Consider the following 7,034-nt stretch of genomic DNA (forward strand, 5'->3'; position numbering starts at 1 on the left):
TGAGTTACGAGTTTGGCACACAATTAAGACATTGTGGAAAGTGTTTCACAATTAATACCGCCTGGAACACCATAGTGTGATGGTGTGTCCGGACATCATAGCTGCACCCTATTGGATATGGTGCATACCATGATGTTTCTTATCGAATTACCACTATCGTTTATGGGTTAGGCATTAGAGACAACCGCATTCAAATTAAAAGGGGCACCACGCAATTCCGTTGAGACGACACCGTTTAGAGAAACCTAAGTTGTCGTTTCTTAAAAGTTTGGGGCTGCGATGCTTATGTGAAAAAGTTTTAGGCTGATAAGCTCGAACCCAAAGCGGATAAATGCATCTTCATAGAAAACCCAAAACAGTTGGGTATACCTCCTATTTTAGATCTGGAAGCAAAAGTAATTGCTTCTAAAAACGAGTCCTTTCTCGAGGAAAAGTTTCTCTCGAAAGAATTGAGTGGGAGGATGGTGGAGACTTGATGAGGTTATTGAACCATAACTTCAACTAGTGTGTAGCAGGGCACAGGAAGTTGTTCCTGTGGCACCTACACCAATTGAAGGGGAAACTTATGATAGTGATCATGAAACTTCGTATCAAGTCACTACCAAACCTCGTAGGACGACGAGGATGCGTACTACTTCAGAGTAATGCGTAATCCTGTCTTGGAAGTCATGTTGTTGGACAACGATGTACCTATGAGCTATGGAGAAGCGATGGTGGGCCCATATTCTGACAAATGGTTAGAAGCCATGAAATCCGAGATAAATGGATCTTTAAGAAGAAGACGGACATGGACGGTAATGTTACCGTCTATGAAGCTCGACTTGTGGCAAAGAGTATTTCCACAAGTTCAAGGAGTTGACTACGATGAGATTTTCTCATCCGTAGCGATGCTTAAGTCCGTCGGAATCATGTTAGCATTAGCTGCATTTATGAAATGTGGCAGATGGATGTCAAAACAAGTTTCCTTACCAGTTTTCGTAAGGAAAGGTTGTATGTGATACAATCAGAAAGGTTTTGTCGATCCTAAGGATGCTAAAAGGTATGCTAGCTCCAGCGATCCTTCCATGGACTAGAGCAAGCATCTCGGAGTCAGAATATACGCTTTGATGGAGTGATCAAAGTTTTTGGGTTTATACAAAGTTTGTTAGAAACTTGTATTTACAATAAAGTGAGTGGGAGCGCTACAACATTTCTGATAAGTATATGTGAATGACATATTGTTGATCCGAAATGATGTAAAATTTCTGGAAAGCATAAAGGGTTGTTTGAAAGGAGTTTTTCAAAGGAAGACCTGGATAAAGCTGCTTACATATTGGGCATCAAGATCTATAGAGATAGATCAAGACGCCTGATGATACTTTCAAAGAACGCACACCTTGACATGATTTTGAAAGAGTTCAAAATAGATCAGCAAAGAAGGAGTTCTTGGCTGTGTTACAAGGTGTGAGTATTGAGTAAGACTCAAGACCTGACCACAGCAGAAGAGAGAGAAAGGACGAAGGTCGTCCCCTATGCTTCAGACGTAGGCTCTACAGTATGCTATGCTGTGTACCGCACATGAAGTGTGCCTTGCCATGAGTTGGTCAAGGGGTACAATAGTGATCCGGGAATGGATCACATGACAGCGGTCGAACTTATCCTTAGTATCTAGTGGACTAAGGAATTTTCTTGATTATGGAGGTGAAAAGGAGTTCGTCGTAAAGGGTTACGTCGATGCGAACTTTGACACTAATCCGGATGACTCTGAGTAGTAAACCGGATTCGTATAGTAGAGCAATTATTTGAAATGGCTCCAAATAGCGCGTGGTAGCATCCACAAGATGACATAGATATTCGTAAAGCACACACGGATCTGAAAGGTTCAGACCCGTTGACTAATAACCTCTCTCACAAGCATAACATGATCAAACCAGAACTCATTGAGTGTTAATCACATAATGATGTGAACTAGATTGTTGACTCTAGTAAACTCTTTGGATGTTGGTCACATGGTGATGTGACCTGTCAGTGTTAATCACATGGTGATGTGAACTAGATTATTGACTCTAGTGCAAGTGGGAGACTGTTGGAAATATGCCCTAGAGGCAATAATAAATAGGTTATTATTATATTTCCTTGTTCATGATAATCGTTTATTATCCATGCTAGAATTGTATTGATAGGAAACTCAGATACATGTGTGGATACATAGACAACACCATGTCCCTAGTAAGCCTCTAGTTGACTAGCTCGTTGATCAATAGATGGTTACGGTTTCCTGACCATGGACATTGGATGTCGTTGATAACGGGATCACATCATTAGGAGAATGATGTGATGGACAAGACCCAATCCTAAGCCTAGCACAAGATCGTGTAGTTCGTTTGCTCAGAGCTTTTCTAATGTCAAGTATCATTTCCTTAGACCATGAGATTGTGCAACTCCCGGATACCGTAGGAATGCTTTGGGTGTACCAAACGTCACAACGTAACTGGGTGGCTATAAAGGTGCACTACAGGTATCTCCGAAAGTGTCTGTTGGGTTGGCACGAATCGAGACTGGGATTTGTCACTCCGTGTAAACGGAGAGGTATCTCTGGGCCCACTCGGTAGGACATCATCATAATGTGCACAATGTGACCAAGGAGTTGATCACGGGATGATGTGTTACGGAACGAGTAAAGAGACTTGCCGGTAACGAGATTGAACAAGGTATCGGGATACCGACGATCGAATCTCGGGCAAGTAACATACCGATAGACAAAGGGAATTGTATACGGGATTGATTGAATCCTCGACATCGTGGTTCATCCGATGAGATCATCGAGGAGCATGTGGGAGCCAACATGGGTATCCAGATCCCGCTGTTGGTTATTGACCGGAGAGTCGTCTCGGTCATGTCTGCGTGTCTCCCGAACCCGTAGGGTCTACACACTTAAGGTTCGGTGACGCTAGGGTTGTAGAGATATTAGTATGCGGTAACCCGAAAGTTGTTCGGAGTCCTGGATGAGATCCCAGACGTCACGAGGAGTTCCGGAATGGTCCAAAGGTAAAGATTTATATATGGGAAGTCTTATTTTGGTCGCCGGAAAAGTTTCGCACTTTATCGGTATTGTACCGGGAGTGCCGAAAGGGGTCCGGGGGTCCACCAGCCCCGGGGGGGGCACATGGGCTGTGGGGGGTGCGCCTTGGCCTATATGGGCCAAGGGAACCAGCCCCAAGAGGCCCATGCGCCAAGAGATAAGATAAACGGAGAGTCCTAAAGGGGGAAGGCACCTCCGAGGTGCCTTGGGGAGGAAGGAATCCTCCCTAGCCGCACCCTTCCTTGGAGGAAGGGCAAAGGCTGCGCCCCCCCTCTCCCTTGGCCCTATATATAGTGGGGGGGAGGGAGGGCAGCAGCAATCCAAGCCCCTGGCGCCTCCCTCTCCCTCCCGTGACACATCTCCCTCCTCCCGCAGCGCTTGGCGAAGCCCTATTGGAATCCCGCTACTTCCACCACCACGCCGTCGTGCTGCTGGATCTCCATCAACCTCTCCTCCCCCCTTGCTGGATCAAGAAGGAGGAGACGTCGCTGCTCCGTACGTGTGTTGAACGCGGAGGTGCCGTCCGTTCGGCGCTAAGATCATCGGTGATTTGGATCACGACGAGTACGACTCCATCAACCCCGTTCTCTTGAACGCTTCCGCTCGCGATCTACAAGGGTATGTAGATGCACTCCTTCCCTCTCGTTGCTAGTAAACTCCATAGATTGATCTTGGTGATGCGTAGAAAATTTTGAATTTCTGCTACGTTCCCCAACACTGTGGCCGTGGACGGGGCGTCAGAAGCTGCTCCGGTGGTTGGGTTAAGGGTGGTGTCGACGATGCGGATCTGCGGCCGTGGACGGGGCGTCGCTGAATGTGGGCTGAGTAACCATGTTAGGTTGTACTATACTACATAGGCCTTTTTTTCAACATCAGCAATGCAACTGGGCCGACAGTTGTACACAATATCCGGGTCAATTTGTTATTCTCCGCCCCGCTGGGCTGCAAACTTTGCTAGGAGGTATGCATTAGGCTTAACAAGAAAATGGACTTTAAGAAATAATAAATGGGATGTAATTATAATAACTGGATAGTTACTATGCACCAAACACGTAATTAGTTTGAAAAATATATTATTTTTGGAATTTGATAATTTTAATTTCATTACTTGTTGCGCGCGCAATATTTCGTTGGATTTTAACGTAATACAACTTTATTTTGAAATTATATTTAACCCGACTAGAAATTTCGGATAAAAATATTTCGGATCCCATCAAAATGTGGGAATTTTTTTTGAATTCTGTTTTGAGCGGTTGTTTGAAATTATTAATCGTTGTCCTAGCTAGAAGTTGGGCTGTACTTTTAACAAACTGTAAATGCGCTGTAGTAAATTCCATTAGAATTAAAAAATGGGCTGTACATTCTTACAAATCGCAAATGGGCTATATGTTCTCTGCCAAATCCGAGCTGTGGGCCTACTAAGTTGACGCGTACCAAGGGCTTTGTCAACTTAGTCAATATAAATGATTCTAGCTGCAGTGATCGTACGATGTCTACCCAAAGCAGCGCCGGTCGTGTTGCGTGCTTCTGCCTCCCGTGTCCGGCTGTGATGCCGCGGAGGCCTCACCGCCCCGTACTACTCCCACCGCTGGCCAGGCCATCCCTCTACTCACCCACACCCCCTGTTATTCTGTGGTGACGGCAACCTCACACCGCAGCCGAACCAGTGAACCCTCGTACTCCTCTCCGTGCGGGCTTCCACTGCTGCGTCTTCCCCGGCTCCGCGTCGTCCCCTTCCTAGGCCTCGCCGTCGTCCAGACCACCGCCCTGGTGCTCTCGGCGCGGCGTGGTCACCGACCGACTTCCATCGGAAGAGTACTGTACGTGGAGAAGCTAACAACTGGGTCCAGGCGTCCGCAAGGAGGTGCCTCCTTATTACGTGCAAAATAATTATTCCTCCACCTGACAGCAGGGACCCCCCGGACGGGCCGCCTTATTTCGCAAAAAAACGTTTCCCCCCTGACTGCTGGGACCCACCGGACGGGCCAGCGTATTTCGCGAAAAAAAAACGTTCCCCCCGTTGTCAGCTCGGACCCACCGGAAGTGCCTCCTTATTACACACAAAAAATGAATACTCCCCCTGCTAGCTGGGACCCACCATGGTGGGAGGCTGGCTTGTGGACCTACTAAGTTGACTGGGACAGGGGCCTTTGTCAACTTTAGTCAATATGAACGATTCTAGCTCTAGTGACCGTACGATGTCCATCCAACGGCCGTAGTGCTTCATCAACCTCCGGTCTTCTTGCTCCAGCCGCCCAAAGCAGCGCCGGTCGTGCCGCATGCTCCTGCCTCCCGTGGCTGGCTGTGCTGCCGCGGAGGCCTCACCGCCCCCTACTATTCCCACCGCTGGCCAGGCCCTGCGACGATGGCAGCCTCACACCGCAGCCGAACCAGTGAACCCTCATACTCCTCTCCGCGCGGGCTTCCACTGCCGCGTCTTCCCCGGCTCCCCGTCGTCCCCTTCCTAGGCCTCACCATCGTCCACCGCCCTAGTGCTCTCGGCGCGGCGTGGTCAACGTGGTCAAGGAACGACTTCCATCGGACGTGGACTGTACGTGGAGAGGCTAACAGCTGGGTCCACGGCCGCAGCAAGGAAGTGCCTCCTTATTACGTGGAAAATAATGATTCCTCCACCTGACAGCTGGGACCCACCGGACGGGCCACTGTATTTCGCGAAAAAACGTTTCCCCCTGACTGCTGGGACCCACCAGCTACATCTTCGCACGCAAGGAAGTGTGTCCAGGCAAAAAAAATGATTCGCCCCCCTGACTGCTGGGATCCACCAGCTACATCTTCGCAGGCAAGGAAGTGCCTGACAGTCGGGACCCACCTGGTCGAAGCGTACGTAGCGTTGTCATTCTGGTCGCGAACGTGTACGTACATACATACTGGTGGATGTAGAGGCGCGCACGTGTCGTAGTAGAGGCGCGTACGGGTCGTAGTAGAGGCGCGCACGTAGCATGTGCACGTACGTACAGCGGCCAGGGTGCAAGAAAGAAAATACGGCCACGTATGTGTACATACGGGCGGGGTCTCGAACGCCTACTCGCGCATACGTACGGCCATGGCTCGTGTACATGGCTGGGTCAGAACGGAGAAACATCGTCGTCGTCGTGTTCATGGGGAGGCAACGGAATGCATCGTGTTCATCGGGAGGCAACGGAACGCGTGGGAGCCAACCGGCTGGGTCGGAACGGAATGCGTGGTCGTGTTCATCGGGAGGGCTTGGACGGAACAGGCGATGGAAACGAGGCCTGGCGTACCGCACAACGGAGGAAACGGACCTCCTACGTTCGCAACGGGTCCTGTTGATCGGGAGGGGTCTGGCGTACCGCAAAACGGAGGAAACGGACCTCCTACGGTCGAAACGGGGGTCGTGTTGATCGGGAGGGGTGTGGCGTACCGCAAAATGGACGAAATGGACCTCCTACGGTCGAAACGGGGGTCCTGTTGATCGGGAGGGGTGTGGCGTACCACAAAACGGACGAAACGGACCTCCTACGGTCGAAACGGACCTCCTACGGTCGAAACGGGGGTCCTGTTCATCTGGAGGGGTGTGGCGTACCGCAAAACGGGACTCCACGGGATACTGTTTATCTCCACCGTCGACCTCCTCCAGCCTCCACGGGCTACCGTCGACCTCCTCCAGCCTCCACGGGCTCCTGTTCATCCAGCCTCCACCGCACGCTACTCCACCGGCTACTGTTCAACCACCCCTCCACCGTCTACTGTTCATCCAGCCCTCCACACCACGGGGTCCTGTTCAACCACCCCTCCACGGGCACCCCTCCACCGTCTACTGTTCATCCAGCCCTCCACCACACCACGGGGTCCTGTTCAACCAGAGGCAACGCCACCGCTCACTGTTCATCCACCCCCCCCGCAACGCTCACTGTTCATCCAATCGATCGGCTTCAGTTAGCAGCGGTAGCGAAGGAATCGCTCGATCGGGTTCAGTTAACAGCCATCGATC

This window comes from Triticum aestivum, chromosome 2D (genome assembly GCF_018294505.1).
Source record: "Triticum aestivum cultivar Chinese Spring chromosome 2D, IWGSC CS RefSeq v2.1, whole genome shotgun sequence".
In the NCBI taxonomy this organism is placed as follows: Eukaryota; Viridiplantae; Streptophyta; class Magnoliopsida; order Poales; family Poaceae; genus Triticum; species Triticum aestivum.